Source organism: Hylobates moloch, unplaced genomic scaffold (assembly GCF_009828535.3).
Source record: "Hylobates moloch isolate HMO894 unplaced genomic scaffold, HMol_V3 SCAFFOLD_19, whole genome shotgun sequence".
In the NCBI taxonomy this organism is placed as follows: Eukaryota; Metazoa; Chordata; class Mammalia; order Primates; family Hylobatidae; genus Hylobates; species Hylobates moloch.
The window spans coordinates 57,188,859-57,206,261 of record NW_026652294.1 but is presented as its reverse complement, the minus strand read 5'-3'; the positions used below and the strand labels follow the sequence as shown (position 1 = coordinate 57,206,261).

The 17,403-nt window shown below is 38.9% G+C and overlaps 1 pseudogene; it reads left to right on the top strand.

The window, feature by feature from the left end:
* Nucleotides 1-4,784: 4,784 nt before the first annotated feature.
* Nucleotides 4,785-6,883, top strand: LOC116458391 (interferon omega-1-like; annotated as a pseudogene).
* Nucleotides 6,884-17,403: the final 10,520 nt, after the last annotated feature.

Sequence of the window (17,403 nt, the reverse complement as noted above, 5' to 3'; positions counted from 1 at the left end):
ACAGCTGAGTACAGCCCTGTGCTGCTTTCTGCTGTCAGAGGGCAGCCATGAATTTAATGCAAAGTCTCACATGTACTGTACTCTCCCTCTCCCAAGTGCACAGATTCTCCATGCCATGTGGCTGCTGCTAGGGATGGAGTCAGGGCGGGGATGGCAATCCAAGACTGTCTTTCCTACCCTCTCCAGTGCCTCTTTTAGTGATATAGAGTTAAAATCAGATACTGTGAGTGCTCACAAGATTTTTGGTTCCTATGAAGATGCTCCCTTTGCATAGACAGTTGTCAAACTTGGTGTTCCTACCGAGAGGGTGGGACCATCGATGGTGTCCTCCATTCAGCCACCTTGCTCTACCCTCCATAATGTCTTTCAAATGTTATAACCTCTTTCATTTTTTTCAGTGCTTTAAAAAAATTATATTCAGGTTGTTGTAAAAGTTTTATGACTTGGCTCCAAACTGTCACCTTGCCCTGGAAATCTGTGTAGCCATATCTTGCATCATATCCTGGAGTTATTAACCAGTTACGTGTTCTACAGTAATCAGGAATCAAGCAGTGGGTCTGGAGGACCAGGACAGAGAGTGAAGTTGGAGGGTAGTGAGTGCTGAGATGCCCCACCCATTCAGGTCCCTCTGTAGTACCAAACATTACTTCCCCCTACACTCCCGACTCAGCTGAGGTGCATCTAGTCTACCTGAGAAGGGCCACAGGGAGCATGGAGAAGCACTCCAGTTCCCATGGAGACTTGGCAAGGACTAACCATACAGCACTAGCTGGAGACAGCTAAGTTTTTAGAGCCTTGGAAGCAAGAGTGTGAATATGACCTTGCTTTGACCCCTCCTGCCAGGTGATTCATGAGCTCTGGGGGGTCCAGACCCACTGATGTCCAGTCAGGCCACAAAATGCAGTAAATGGAAGGAGGCCTGCCCCCATACTTATGACCCAAAGAACTAGTAAAGAATGCAGGAGCTCATCTGTGCTTATGTTTAGAAGTTTCCATGTTCTGATTCCCCTAAGAGGAGACTGTACCAGACATAGGACTCTCATTTGTTTAAAAAAACAAACAAACACAGCATACATCATGGACATAAAGAAGTTGAAAAAAAGAGGAGCAGTTTGATATCTTGGAAGGAGAATAGAGATGTTTAAAACATTGACTGCAACAGTGGCAGGTCCTCAAGAGATGGAACTACGTGAATGAGCAGATGGAATCAACTGTTCGGATCCTCTGATCATAGAGAGGGAGAGAAGATTGAAAGTGGATGAAGATTGAAGCACAGAGTCCTCTCACAGAGACATGGCCAACCTCAGTGACTCCAGCATGGGAGACACTGATAGACCACAGTAGCCTGCAGAGTTTTGGAAGGGACAAGCCTTATTCTAGTGCCAGCTGCCAACTGCTGTTTCCTCTTAAGGACCTAGCAAGTCATCACTCCACAGGGAAAATTATTCCATGAGGCCAGTGCAATCTAAGACATCTCTTAAATTTTGGTTATAATGCAGCCTCCTTTAAAACTAAAACAAAATGAAGCAATACCTGAACAGAAGGGACACATCAGGTATTTGAGTATAATTAGTGGCAAGTAGAGAAGAGCCTTCCAAGAAGGACAGATATTAGTAATGTGCATATTTGAAGATCATAATAACTAATGACAGCAAGGACCTTTGTCAATATTCATTTAATGAAAATAATTGAAAAAAAAACATTGGCAGTTTGATTCCCTTTCTTTTCTTTCCAGTTAGTACATTCTGTGATGAGTCAGCATATTTAGAATTTGGAACTCTTCCTGAAGATTAGAGTCCATAAAACAAAACAAAACAAAAAAATCAAATTTAAATAAGTAACAAATCAGAACTATTAGCCGTTAATGTATTATATTGCACCCTGTGACAGCCAATCATGAAGCTAGTGATGATGAAATCTTTAGAGAATCAGACAAGACAACTGCAAACAATTCATCTCTTGTTGTATAAAAGGAAACTCCAATTGTGCCTGTTAAAGGAGTTATAATGAGCTCCGCTTACGGTGGTTTCATGTGAAGCAAGCTACATCCTGTACTGATGGCACTAGGGCACCATCCCAACTCCCCAAATGGCCAAGACACCTTGACAGGGATTATTGCCAGAGCATCTGGGTTACAGGGAAAAAAGTGACTGTTTTAGATGCTAATCTGCCATGTAACTCCTGATGAACCCCAAGTCTGGGAATGCCTCCAAGATATCTAGTTAATGCATTACTCTTTACATAGAAACACCTATTTACTGTAAGTCTTACTTTTCCTCCATAGCAAGCCTTGACGTTGCAGAAATCACAGACTGTGATACTCTTAGCATTCTCTCAGCCACCTACACCTTCCTTCCAGAGCAGATATACTTTTCCCCCAAGATATACCCGCTGGGTCCAGGGGGCTGCAGCATTGAGACCTACTTGTCTTGTTCCTACACAATGACATGTTTCTGTCTGTAAGCTCCCCAGAAAATCACCCTTTACCAACAAACTAAATTTATCTGTCTTGTTCTTTGGTTTTTGGGCTCCTTTGACATTTGGGGACCGCTTTGCATATATAGCCTTTTCATGGAATGGGGTCTTTGCACACATTGACTGAATGTGCAGTCTGGGGACAGTGGAAAAAGCTCCATGTGACTCTGTGTGGGTCATACATGTTTGTGCACACAGGTAGACAGGCCAACATCTTGGCAATGACAGGATTTTATTTTCTGATTTTGGTAAATGTTTGTAAAATAAAAATTACATCTTTTAAATCTTAAGAAACAGAAACACAATAGAAGCAAGAGGTTGAAAATATCATCCATTTTGATGCCGACAATTGACAATTCTAGATAGCCAAAGACAGCCTTACTAAGCAATGTGGCTGCTTTTGGAGTCAAAGGAAGACTCACTTTGGTAAGTAGCCTTTTGAAAGCATTCGCTGCTTTGGTGTGGGAAGTGCATAATGTTTTTCCATCTTGCTCATACAAAATATTTTTTTTTGGCACTTACAGCTCAACTGTTGGATAAAAAGATAAAGAGAAGAAAAGGATCTTCAGTGGGTTCATCAGTAGACAACACAAAGTCCAGTGTGACCAGGTGGTGAGAAACTAATTTGTCATCCTTGGGAATGAGAACAGCATTAAAATGGAAAATATTAGGTGCTTTTTGCTTATTCAAGACAACTCAAGAGTAAAAAATAAATAGGCCTCTAGGAGTATGCATTTAATGGGTTCTTAAAATGGTCTAAATATATTTCATTTAAGAAATCGCTCATTAATTTTTAGACTTTTTTATTGGCAGAAAAATCTGCTGCCTTATATCCATTTAAATGGTCTTTTGTTTACTTTTACGAAAAACTTAAAGTCAGTCAGTTCAATTCACTCATACCACACCTACTCTTACCCTATAAAACAATAGACAGCAACCCATGGGCATTTGAAGTAGAGCCCAGAATCCCTTGACAACTTACCCTCCCTGCTCTTATTTCATGCTACGGCCTCTCCTTGGTTCATGAATCTCATGTCCAGTTCTGTTTTTTTTAATGGACTCCTCCAGACTCACTATTAACTCAGCTTGCCCTGTGGTTTTGACCTTAGGTCTTTGTTCTATTCCTTCAGATTTATACTTCTCTCCAGACAGTTATAAAAATGAGTGTAATCCAAACAGGGTTATTGGGTTAACGGTTTTAATGATCTTAAAACAGTCGCAGGATAATTTTGGTGTTATCTTTTTTAAAAATCATGATTATTATAACACAACTAGGAGCAGAATCTTTTGGGAAATCAAATTCTGTTTCTTTGCAGGTTTCTAAATGCCATCTTTTCATTTCCTGGATGGATTTATTAACTAGGTAGGGTGCTAAGGCAAGGCTAATATTCATTATCATGCCAGAGAGGACTAGTGTTCTAGCAACTGGGGTCTTGTTGCCAGTCTATTGTGAGTTGGTTGGTGTGACTCCTCCTTTCTTACCTCAGAGGTGATAACATCTGCATTCAATGAAAGAAGAGCAGGTGGCTGGTCTTGCAAAGCTGAGGACAGTCCATTGACTCAGGAGTTGCTCTTCTGTGAGGCTCTGGCAGAAGCAGCCATTTCCCTTGCTTTTGTGTACCTCAACAATGACATTCATTCTTCCCCTGGGACAGAGTCCCTGGTCTCCAATTTTGCTGCACTGAATTTTGCTAACATACGTTTTGCTATTTTGTCAGCAGAAAGTCACTTGTCTTCTTTTACTTCCTGACATTCAGGCTGATATTTGTTTTGTTTTTAATATACAAGCAATTGTTGAGGTTTGCTTTCTAGGAAAGTTGAAATGAGAGACAAAAAATCTGAAATCTTGAAAATTATGGAGAAGAACAATGTGGTTCCTTTGCCTTTCTTTTACTTTTCTTTATTTGTTTTAATTCATCATGAATAAGAATATCACGTAGGAGAAGCAAGATATACCTTACCCAGTAAACCACTACGTGAAAAGAAGTTACAAAAATTCGGCCGGGCATGGTGGCTCAAACCTATAATCTCAGCACTTTGGGAGGCCAAGGCAGGTGGATCATGATGTCAGGAGATCGAGACCAGCCTGGCTAACATGGTGAAACCCCGACTCTACTAAAATAAAAAAAATTAGCCAGACATGGTGGTGAGCACCTGTAGTCCCAGCTACTGGGGAGGCTGAGGTAGGGGAATTGCTTGAACCCAGGAGGTGGAGGTTGCAGTGAGCTGAGATTGCACCACTGCACTCCAACCTGGTGACTGAGACTCCATCTAAAAAAAAAAAAAAAAAGAACTTACAAAAATTCAACATGAAAAATCACGAACAAGTAAGAAAATAAGGCTATTTCTTTCTTACTGAATAACCTGAGCCTCACTGCCCTGCATTGTCAGAGTGAGATAGACACAGAAAAAGACTCCATTAGAATCATGCTGACTGTATAAAATAACTTTAGGTCACTAGTTTCTGTAAATTAGGTTGTAATAAAAGAAAATATTGTTACTGAATCCCCTGTGTCTACCTCAGAAACTTCAAGCATAACAAGTTTTCAGTGGTTTAAGTAAAGGTCTTCATCAATAAAAACTGTACTTCGCAAAATAAGAATTACTTGACTAATGAAGGAAAAATGATTGCAGTTGCATAAGTCCTCTACCTCCTTAGACAAAACAAGCCTTTGCTTTCAGCATTGGAGGACTGTTGAGACTTTTGATACCTAGGAACATGGCTTAGGAGAGGAAGAGGCCATCACTGAGGGCTAGGGTCCTTCACACAAACACTCTAGGGCAAAGGCAAGGGTCTCAGAATATAGATTATTCTGGCAGCAAAGAAACAAGACATTCCTCAGGGGTTGAATTCTGAAGTCATCAGGATGTGGTGAGCCTGTTCTCAGGGAATAAGTCTGTCTAGAAGATTTTGGATTCAGGATGCTTTGTGACTCTATAGGAGAGAGTGTTAGTGGATGTGATAACTACCTTGTGAGTGAGGTGATGTTGGAAAACACTATCTTGGAATTAGAATCTCTACACCTATATGCACCTGGAAAACAGCCAGGATTCTTCCTGGGGGAATTGACATAGCCTGAGGAGCACTTAGTCCACCAGTAAGAAATGGTGAGAAAAAACAGCAATGTCTGCGTTAATCCTGACTTTGTGACCCCCATGAACCATGGCCTCATGGACCTCAATAAATTCATTTTAGAAGGAAGAGAAATTTCACAGAAGTTCATTCACCAATACCCATCAATCTCTGCTGTGAATAAAACAGCAAACAAACCCAGTCCTAAAAAGTTTAAATGCCATAGATGGTCTGGTATATCCCTAACTACATACACCCATAGAGGTGAGGGAGTCTGATTTCCTATGTGAAGTGTGGAGGGTAAAAATAGAGCCTAGGATCAGGGCTCAAAATTTTTTCCTAGAACAGAAAAAGCAATGTTTATATATAAAAAAATAGTGTGTGCACGCATGCGTTTGTGTGTGTGTGTGTGTGTGTGTGTGTGTATTTACATACATATATACACTTAGGTCTTTAGGACAAAGATGTTTCTCATGCAATTAATAAATATCCATTTTGATTGACACCTCTAAAGTTTACTAGGAAAATTAAACTTCTATTGCAAAATTAATAGTATGGAGTGATGTTTCTTCTTAGGTCATATGAAGAATAAAAAAAATAAAAAAGGGAAGTAAGTGTAGAGGAATGCAGAAAATGAAAACTATTTGTTTCCTATTAAAAGCCATGCATAGTGAATGTCTTGAGAGAACCTAGGTTCCAAGTTACACTCAGACCCCAGCTCCACCAGGCCAGCAGCTCCCTCATTTCCCAGTGGCCTGCCTTCTCTCTCTAGTGGTGGCCCTAGTGGTGTGCAGCTGTGGCTCTTTTGGATCTCTGGGATGTGACCTGCCTCAGAACCATGGTCTGATAGGAAGGAAGACTTTGGTGCTTCTGGGCCAAATGAAATGGATCTCCCCTTTCTTGTGTCTCAAGGACAGAAGAGACTTCAGACTCCCCCAGGAGATGGTGAAAGTCAGCCAGTTGCAGAAGGCCCAGGCCGTGTCTGTCCTCCATGAGATGCTGCAGCAGATCTTCAGCCTCTTCCACACAGAGTGCTCCTCTGCTGCCTGGAACACGACCCTCCTGGACCAACTCCACACTGGACTTCATCAGCAGCTGGAACACCTGGAGGCCTGCTTGGTGCAGGCAGTGGGAGAGGAAGAATCTGATGGGTGGTTGGGAGCCCTACACTGGCCTTGAGAAGGTACTTCCAGGGAATCTGTCTCTACCTGAAAGAGAAGAAACAGTGACTGTGCCTGGGAAGTTGTCAGAGTGGAAATCATGAGATCCTTCTCTATATCAACAAACTCACAAGAAAGATTGAGAAGTAAGGATGGAGACATGGAGTCATCTTAAAATAATACTCATTGACTAATCTGGCATGTCACACTTGCACATATGATCTTGGATGTTTTGCTTTAGTTACTGAATTGGTTGAGTTAAATTCAGCAAATACTTCACTAGTATATTAAGCAAGTATGTGTTCAAAACATTCAGCTCCAGCAGCATGGGACTCTAAGAGATGACTCCCCTGATGTTATTTATTTATTTCCATTGTTTTGCATCTATTGTATTAATAATAATTAGTTATTTTACATATAACGTGTTAATCTTCACATTGTACAAAATATATTCACCATTTAATGTTATTAAATTTGCAGTTTTGATTTATTAAATGTTTATCAAAGAAAATTTTCATTTTGTTTATTCTAAAACCTAAGCCAAACTGAAGAAAGGATTGCAAAATTTAATTATTCGTACATTCCATTCACATTATATTTATGAACTAAGTAAATGGCAGACAGTAGAAATTCCTTCAAGTAATACAGGTGACTAGAGCAAACAGTTTCTGCTGTGTTGGAATTCTCAGTCTAAGAGGGAAGGAGACATAAAAACCATACTAATGTTTATATTATTTCAATTATATTAAGTGGTTCAGAGAGAAGTAAAGGAAAATTATGTTCCCACACCACAATCTTTAGGTGTAAATGATGCTGGGAAGGGAAAAAAAAAAAGGATGTTTTTCCCAAAGTGCCCAGGAGACATGAAAGTGCAGAGGTCTTACTGGCAGTTGGGAATGCTGGTCTAGAATGAAAAAATACCATGGGCATAGGTATTAATTTAAGATTCTTTATTGCATTTCTGGTAATCAGGGCATGGGAATGGATGTGATCACATATAAATAAGGGGAGAAAATTAGATGAGGACTAATCTATGTTCTACAGACTGTTAATATTTAAAGGTACAGCAGAGAAGGAGAGTCTGCAAAAGACACTGAGATAGAGTGGCCAGTGCACTTAGATGAAGAAATAAGGAAGAATGAGGGAGAGACTAATGAAGGGAACAGTAATGCTTTCAGGGAAGATGGGGACTGACCTGTCCTAGTGGACCTGAAACACACTCCACCATTGATCTTAGGATGATCTGGTTTTGCAGAATGAATGGGACAGAGACCAGATGGGAGTAGTTTGAAGAAGAAGCACAAGAAGTGGTATTAGGTGCACTATGTATAGAAGATCATCTTGGGAAGCTTGTTTGTGGTGTTAGGAAATAGGGTGATACCTGGAGGAGAGTGTGGGTTAACATTGCCACGCATATTTTTCAAATGTTTTCTAAGCATCATTTTCAATGAATAGCTGAATTTGAGTAAAACCTTTAAATATTTCTTTATTGAGATATGATTAAAAATACATTATTTAAAGTGTAAAACATAGTGATTAGGTATAAATATACCTTGTGTAATTATTTCTACACATTACATAATCCACAGCTAATTAATACATTCATCACCTGACATAGTTAACAGTTTTGTTTTTGTATGCGTGCTGAGAACACTAAAGATTTACTCGCATTTAAATCTTTAATCCATCTTGAGTTAATTTTTGTATGTGGTGACAGGTAGGGGTCCAGTTTTATTCTTCTGCATATGGCTACTCAGCTATCCCAGCACCATTTATTGAATAGGGAGTCTTTTCCCCATTGCTTAATTTTGTTGACTTTGTAGAAGATCAGATGGCTGTAGGCGTGTGGCTCTATTTATGACTTCTCTGTTTTGTTTCATTGGTCTATGTGTCTGTTTTTGGTTGCTGTCATCTTATAGTATAGTTTGAAGTCCAGTAATGTGATGCCTCTGGCTTTGTTCTTTTTGTTTAGAATTGCTTTAGTTATTTGGACTCTTTTTTGGTTACCTATGAATTTTAGAATAGTATTTTTCTAGTTTTGTGAAAATGACATTGGTCGTTTGATAGGAATAGCATCAAATCTGTAGATTGCCTTGGGCAGTATGGCCATTTTAACAATATTGATTCTTCTAATCCATGAACATGGAATGTTTTTCCATTTGTTTGTCTCATCTATGATTTCTTTCAGCAGTGTTTTGTAGTTCTCCTTGCAAATATATTTCACCTCATTTATTAAATATATTTCTAGGTGTTTTATTTTTGTGTGGCTACATGGATTACATTCTTGATTTGACTCTCAGCTTGAACATTATTGATGTCTAGAAATTCTACTGATTTTTGTACATTGATTTGTATCCTGACACATTAGTGAAGTCGTTTATCAGCTTGAGGAGCCTTTTCGCAAAGTCTTTAGGGTTTTCTAGGTATAGGATTTTATCTTCCACTCAGAGAGGTAGTTTGACTTATTCTTTTCCTATGCCATTTCTTTCTTTCTCTTACCTGATTGCTCTAGCTAGAAGTTCTAGCACTGTTTTGAATAGGAGTGGTGAGAGTGGACATCCTTGTCTTGCTCTAGTTCTCAAGGGGAATGCTTCCAGTTTTCGCCCATTCAGTTTGATGTTAGCTGTGGGTTTCTCATAGATGGCTCTTATTGTTTTGAGGAATGTTCCTTTGATGCCTAGTTTCTTGAGAGTTTTTAGCATGAAAGGGTGGTGGATTCTATTGAAAATTTTTTCCATGTCTATTGAGGCTATTATATGGTTTTGCTTTTAATTCTATTTATGTGATGAATAACATTTATTAATTTCTGTATGTTGAGCCAAATTTACATCCCAGGAGCAAAGCCTACTTGATCATGCTGAATTAACTTGTTGATATACTGTTGAATTCGGTTTGCTAGTATTTTCTAGAGGATTTTTGCCCCTATGTTCTTCAGGGATATTGGCCTGTTGTTTGTGTTTTTCATTGTCTTTGCCAGGTTTTGATATTAGGGTGATGTTGGCTTCACAGAATGAATTATGGAGGAGTCCCTCTTATTTATTTATTTATTTATTTATTTTTGGAAATAGTTTCACTAGAATTGGTACCACCTCTTCTTTGAATTTGGCTGTGAAGCCATCTGGTCTGGGGCTTTTTGTGGTTGGTAAGTTCTTTTTTTTTTTTTTCTGTTGCCCGGGCTGGAGTGCAGTGACACAATCTTGGCTTACTGCAAACTCCACCTCCCAGATTCAAGCGATTCTCCTGCCTCAGCCTCCTGAGCAGCTGGTATTACAGACATGCACCACCATGCCCAGCTAATTTTTATATTTTTAGTAGAGATGGGGTTTCACTATGTTGGCCAGGCTGGTCTCAAACTCCTGACCTCAGGAGATCCACCCGCCTTGGCCTCCCAAAGTGCTGGGATTACGGGTGTGAGCCACCGTGCCCAGCCACATGTAGCTTTATAATAGAGTGATTTATATTTTGGGGGGTATATATCTAGCAATGGGATTGCTGGTCAAATGATCTTTCTGGTTCTAAATCTTTGAGGAATCGCCACACCATCTTCCACAATGGTTGAACTAATTTACATTCCCACCAACAGTGTAAAAGCATTCCTATTTCTCTGCAACCTCACCAGCACCTCTTGTTTCTTGACTTTTTAATAATTGTCATTCTGACTGGCATGAGATGGTATCTCATTTTGGTTTTGATTTGCATTTCACTAAAGATCAGTGATGCTGAGCTTTTTTCATGTTTGTTGGCTGTATGTATGTCTTATTTTGAGAAGTGTCTGTTCGTGTCTTTTGCCCACCTTTCAATGTGTTTCTTTTTTTATTTTTCTTGTAAATTTGCTTAAGTTCCTTGAAGATTCTAGATATTAGACCTTTGTCAGATGGATTGATTGCAAAGATTTTCTCCCATTATGTAGGTTGTCTGTTCGCTCTGATGATAGTTTCTTTTGTGCAGAAGCTCTTTAATTTAATTAGATACCATCTGTCAATTTTTGCTTTCCTTGCGATTGCTTTTGGCCAATTTCATCATAAAACCTTTGGCCATGCCTGTGTCCTGATTTTCTTCTAGGGTTTTTATAGTTTTGGGTTTTACATTTAAGTCTTTAATCCATCTTGAGTTAAATTTTGTATAAGGTGTAAGGAAGAGGTTCAGTTTCAATTTTCTGCACATGGCCAGCTAGTTCTCCCTGCACCATTTGTTAAATAGGGATTCCTTTTCACATGGCTTATTTTTGTCAGGTTTATCAAAGATCAGATGCTTTTAGGTGTGTGGTTTTATTTCTGAGTTCTCCATTTTATTCCATTGGTATATGTACCTGTTTGTGTATCAATACTATGCTCTTTTGGTTACTATAGCCTTGTAGTATAGTTAGAAGTCAGGTAGCGTGATGCCTCTGGCTTTGTTCTTTTTGCTTAGGATTGACCTGGCTATATGAGCTCTTTTTTGATTCCCTATGAATTTTAAAATAGTTTTTTCTAATTCTGGAAGAGTCTCAATGGTAGTTTAATGGGAATAGCATTGAATCTATAAATTGCTTTGGGCAGTATGGCCATTTTCATGATATTGATTCTTCCTATCCATGAGCATGGAATGTTTTTCCATCTGCTTGTGTCCTCTCTGATTTCCTTGAGCAGTGGTTTATAGTTCTCCTTGAAGAGGTCCTTCACTTCCCTTGTTAGCTGTATTCCTAGGTATTTTATTCTCTTTGTAACAATTGTGAATGGCAGTTCATTCATGATTGCACTCTCTTCTTGTCTGTTATTGGTGTAAAGAAATGCTTGTGATTTCTGCACATTGATTTTGTTTCCTGAGACTTTGCTGAAGTTGCTTATCAGCTTAAGAAGCTTTTGGGCTGAGATGATGAGGTTTTCTAGGTATAGGATCATGTCGTCTGCAAACGAAGGCAATATGAGTTCCTCTCTTCCTATTTTAATACACTTCATTTTTTTTAATTGCCTGCTTGCCCTGGCTATAACATCCAATACTATGTTGAATAAGAGCAGTGAGAGAGGGCATCCTTGTCTTGTGTTGGTTTTCAAGGGGAATGCTATCAGCTTTTGCCAGTTCAGTATGATAGTGGCTGTGGGTTTATCATATCTGGCTCTTATTATTTTGAAATATGTTCCTTCAATTCCTAGTTTATTGAGAGTTTTTAACATGAAGCAATGTTGAATTTTATCGAAGTCCTTTTCTGCATCTATTGATAAAATCGTGTGGTTTTTGTCTTTAGTTCTGTTTATGTGATGAATTACATTTATTGATTTGAGTATGTTGAACCAGCCTTGCATCCCAGGGATGAAGCCGACTTGATCATGGAGGATAAGCTTTTTGATGTGCTTCTGGATTCAGTTTGCCAGTATTTTATTCCTCAATATTTTTGCATTGATGTTCATCAGGGACATTGGCCCAAAGTTTTCTTTTTTGTTGTATCTCTGCCAGGTTTTGGTATCAGGATGATGCTGGCCTCATAAAATGAGTTAAGGAGGAGCTTCTGCTTTTCAACTGTTTGGAAGAGTTTCAGAAGAAATGGTACCAGCTCCTCTTTGTACCTCTGGTAGAATTGATCTGTAAATCCATCTGGACCTGGGCTTTTTTTGGTTGGTAGGCTATATATTACTGCCTCAATTTTGAAACTTTTTATTGGTCTATTCAGGGATTCAACTTCTTCCTGGTTCAGTCTTAGGAGGGTGTATGTGCCCAGGAATTTATCCATTTCTTACAGATTTTCAAGTTTATTTGCACAGAGGTGTATGTAGTATTCTCTGATGGTTGTTTATATTTTTGTGGGGCCAGTGGTGGTATCCCCCTTATCATTTCTGATTGTGTTTATTTGAATCTCCTCCCTTTTCTTCTTTATTAGTGTAGACAGTGGTCTATTTTATTGTATTTTTTTGTTTTCTGTTTTTTGATTTTTAAATCCAGCTCCTAGATTCACTGATTTTTTTGAAGGGCCTTTCGTGTCTCTAGCCCCTTCAGTTCTGCTCAGAGCTTGGTTATTTCTTGTCTCCTGCTAGCTCTGGGGTTTGTTTGTTCTTGGTTCTCTAGTTCTTTTCATCGTGATATTAGGCTGTTGATTTGAGATATTTCTAGTTTTTTGATGTGGGCACTTAGTGCTATAAATTTCTCTCTTAACACTGCCTTAGCTGTGTCCCAGATATTCTGGTACATTTTCTCTTTGTTCTCATTGGTTTCAAAGAACTTCTTGATTTCTGCCTAAATTTCATTATTTACCCAGATGTCATTCAGAAGCAGGTTGTTTAATTTCCATGTAGTCGTGTTGTTTTGAGTGGGTTTCTCAATCTTGAGTTCTAATTTGATTGTGCTGTGGTCTGAGATAGTCTCTGTTATGATTTCCGTTCTTTTGCATTTTCTGAGGAGTGCTTTACTTCCAATTATGTGATCAAATTTAGAGTAAGTACAATGTGGTATAAATAAAAATGTATATTCTGTTGTTGTTGGGTGGAGAGCTCTGTAGAAATCTATCAGATCCACTTGATCCAAAGCTGAGTTCAAGTCTTGAATATATTCATTAATTTTCTGTCTCAGTGATCTGTCTAATACTGACAGTGGGGTATTAAAGTCTCCCACTATCATTGTGTGGGGATCTAAGTCTCTTTGTAGGTCTTTAAGAACTTGTTTTATGAATCTGGGTGCTTCTGTATTGGGTGCATATATTTTTAGGATAGTTAGCTCTTCAAGTTGAATTGTAACTTTTACAATTATATAATGCCCTTCTTTGTCTTTTTTGACCTTTGTTGGTTTAAGGTCTATTTTGTCAGACACTAGGATTGCAACCCCTGCTTTTTTCTGCTTTCCATTTGCTTGGTAAATTTTCCTCCATGCCTTTATTTTGAGCTATTCGTGCCTTTGCATGTGAGATGTGTCTTTTGAATACAGCACACTGATGGGTATTGTCTTTTTATCCAGCTTGCCATTCTGTGTCTTTTAATTGGGATATTTATTCTATTTACATTTAAGGTTAATATTGTTACATCTGAATCTGATCCTGTCATCATAATGCTGGCTGGTTAATTTTGCAGACTTGTTAATGTAGTTGCTTCATAGTGTCATTGGTCTGTGTACTTCAATGTGTTTTTGTAGTGGCTGGTTTTTCCTTTCCATGTTTAGTGCTTCCTTCAGGAAGTCAGTGCAAGTCAGGCCTGGTGGTGATGAAATTCCTCAGCATTTGCTTGTCTAAAAGGAATTTATTTATCCTTTGCTTATAAAGCTTGTTTTGCTTGATTTGAAATTCTGGGTTGAAAATTATTTTCTTTAAGAATGTGGAATACTGCCCCCTAATCTCTTCTGGCTTGTAGGGTTTCCACTGAGAAGTCTGCTGTTAGTCTGATGGGCTTCCCTTTGCAGATGACCTGGCCTTTCTCTCTGTCTGCCCTTAACACTTTTACTGTCATTTTGACCTTGATAAATTGATAATTACATTTCTTGGAGTTGTTCTTCTTGTGGAGTATTTTATTGGGGTTCTCTGGATTTCCTGAATTTGAATGTTGGCCTGTCTTGCTAGGTTGGGGAAGTTCTCCTGGATGATATCCTAAATTGTGTTTTCTAACTTGGTTTTATTCTCCTCATCTCTTTCAGATACTCCAATCAGTTGTAGGTTTGGACTTTTTACATAGTCCCATTGTTCTCAGAGATTTTGTCCGTTTCTTTTCATTCTTTTTTCCCTAATCTTATCTGCCTGCCTTATTTCAGCAAGACAGGCTTCAAGCTCTAATATTACTTCTTCCACTTCTTGAATTTGGCTATTGATACTTGTATTTGCATCAATACAGCTGCTTTCTGTTCCATTGTGGTTCCTGGCTGTTAATTTTCAACTGAAAGCAAATATTGAGTGAAAGTTTTTGGTTTTGCAGAAACTTCCATATGAGAGAGCTTTCTTTTTCTTCTCGTGGTGAATATTTTTTGGAAATGAGAGAATGCCCCCATTACAATGTAACCTTTGCTGTAGCAGAAAGGACAAAGAATGCAAGATCCATTTTACTCTGGAGGCTGTTAAAATATTTACAGAGGATGAGAGATACCTACTGGACAAGATGACAAAGACATACTCCAAGTCTATGGAGAGCAAGCTTTCCTGTTCTATGCAGTATATTGTCTCCTTGCAGGTGATTTTTCTCCAGAGGTAAAAGGGGCTCTTTCTCAGAAAGAACTGACTCTATTGTTGGAAAAAGACTGTTTCCATGGCTTTTGTATTGTAGAAGGGGAAAACACTTCCAGCTTCAGGCAGGACATGTCCTTTGGGCAAAGAACAGCTATGTGGGGAAAGGATGAGAATATGTCCCTTGCCTCCAGCCTGTAGAGCCTCCCAGGATCTCCTCAATCATCCCTCCCTCTCTGTATTGTCCTAAACTAGGAATCAGTACAGCCTGCCAATCTGGGTGTAGAATTGCAAGGGAAATGAAGAAAAAATCTCCTGTTTGAAGGTACATTAGTTCTTTCTTAATAGTGAGTCGCTAATTTTACAAATTTATTCCTTAGATCATGTCACTTAACTGTATAATTAGGAGAATATTCTCTGTTATTTTGAATAACAATTCAACTTGCATTCTTTCTACTTTTAGTAGTAAGAGAGAGCAGAGACATTTGCAAAGGGATCAGAGGATACAATTCTTGCAAATGTCAGCCAGCAGAGGTATCTATTTGAGTAAAATTTGGGAAGTTTAAAGTAATCTGCAAAATAATGTAATTCAAGAAGTTAATCAGGAAGTGTGTGTGTGTGTGTGTGTGTATGTGTGTGTGTGTGTGTGAATTGCTGAAGTAGTAGGAAAGGGCCTCAATTTAGAAGGAATTTCACAAATCTTTGCTCAGTTATACACTCAACCTTTAGATTGCTCTTTGTAAGTGGGAGAGGAGAGGGATTGGAGAACTCAGTTATATTTTGCCACATATTTTTCACTTTCCTTTCTTTTTTTCTCCCCAGTTTAAGAGCATAGAAAAACATTAAAAATTTTGAATTTACCTGGTTCCTCTCTCTCTCTCTCCCTGTCTTAGTGATTGCTTAACACTTTTCAGATATTACTATCTCTTCTATTCTTTTATTGATTTTTATGCGGCTAATTTCTTTAGTGTGGTTTTACTTTTTGTTGTTTCTAATGTTATGTTCAGTCAGCAGAAATTATATTATATGGCTCTGCATTTTCATCTTACCCTGAAAAATCTCTGTAATCATATCCTGATCATATCCAGAGTTAATTTTTTGTGTATCCTAAAGTAATGGAGAACTGAAGCGAGGGGCAGAGTTGGCAGTGAGGGCTCTATCACAGGCTGCCCTGCACAGGTGCCTGGGAAGCACCCCTCAACAGGGACACATGGAGCCTTGATTCTTTCCCTGGATCCCTTGGAGGAGTAACAAAGATCATGGTGCAGCACTGGAGACACTGGGGCTTTGTCAGGTCAGGGAGTGAGAGTGTGAATGTGGCCATGCCTGAACTCTCCCTGCCTGCCAAGCTCAGGACTGCAGAAGTCAAGGATGTCCCACTGTGCACAGAAACACTGAATAGAGGGGGTCCTGCCCACAGACTATGCCCAATGAGCTGGTAAAGAATCCAGCAGCAAATCTGCCCCTGTTTAGGCACTCTCATGTTTTAATTCTCCTAGAAGGAGACTGCACAAGGCTCAGGACTCTCATTTGTTCAAAAAAGCAGAGCCCACATGTAATATGCAGAAGTTGAAAGAACCAGCCACAGCTTGAGAACATGGAAGGAGAACAGAGACTGGAACAGCAACAGGTCCTCAGGAGATGGAACACTTCCAATGAGAGCACTAAGTCAACTGTTCAGATTATTCTAATTAGAGGGAGAGAAGATTGAAGTGGATGCTGAGTTCTCCTATGGAGATGTGGCCAACATCAGCGTCCCAGGATGGATGACACTGATGCCACAGGAGCCTGTAGTGTACTGGAAAGGATGAGGTATTTGACTACCTGCTGCCTCTTGTGGTTTCTTCCTTGGAGCCAACAAGTCATTCCACTGCAGGAAAAATTTTTCTTGGGGCCAATGCAATCAAAGGAAACTGTTAAATTCAGGTCTTGATACAACTTCCCTTGAAAACAAAACACATGAAATAATATTTGAGCAGAAGAGATACAGGTAGGTATTTGAATACATTTAGCAACAATTGGAGCAGAGCTTTCCCAGCAAGACAGATACTAGCAACGTGGGTATTTGGTGATCACAACTGCTAATGGCAGCAAAGACCTTTATTAAAATTTATTTAACTCAATTGAAAATAGATCATTGGTGGCTCAATTCTTTTTTTTTCCCAGTGGGTGCCTTCTATACTTGGTTGGCACATTTAAAGTGCCTACTTTCCACTTCCTGAGGATTAGGTTCCAAACAACATGTTTGGTAAAATAATAATGCTTTTATCATTTTATCAATTAGTGCTGATTTTAATGACATGTTTATTTCAATACTACAATTTTATTTTATGATTTTTAATAAGATGAGGTTATAAATTAAATAAAAACCACCATATTAGGCAGGTGGGCTGAGTTTGGCATTAAAGCCAGACTCATTGGTAAGCTGCCCTTTAAAAGCATTCACTGCCTCTATGCAGGAGATGGAAAATATTTTTCCAGCTTGGTCATACAAAACATCTGGTGGCATGATGCCTCCAGCTGTTCTTTTTGCTCAGGATCATTTTTTCTATTTGAAGTCTTTTGTGGTTCCATACAAATTTTAG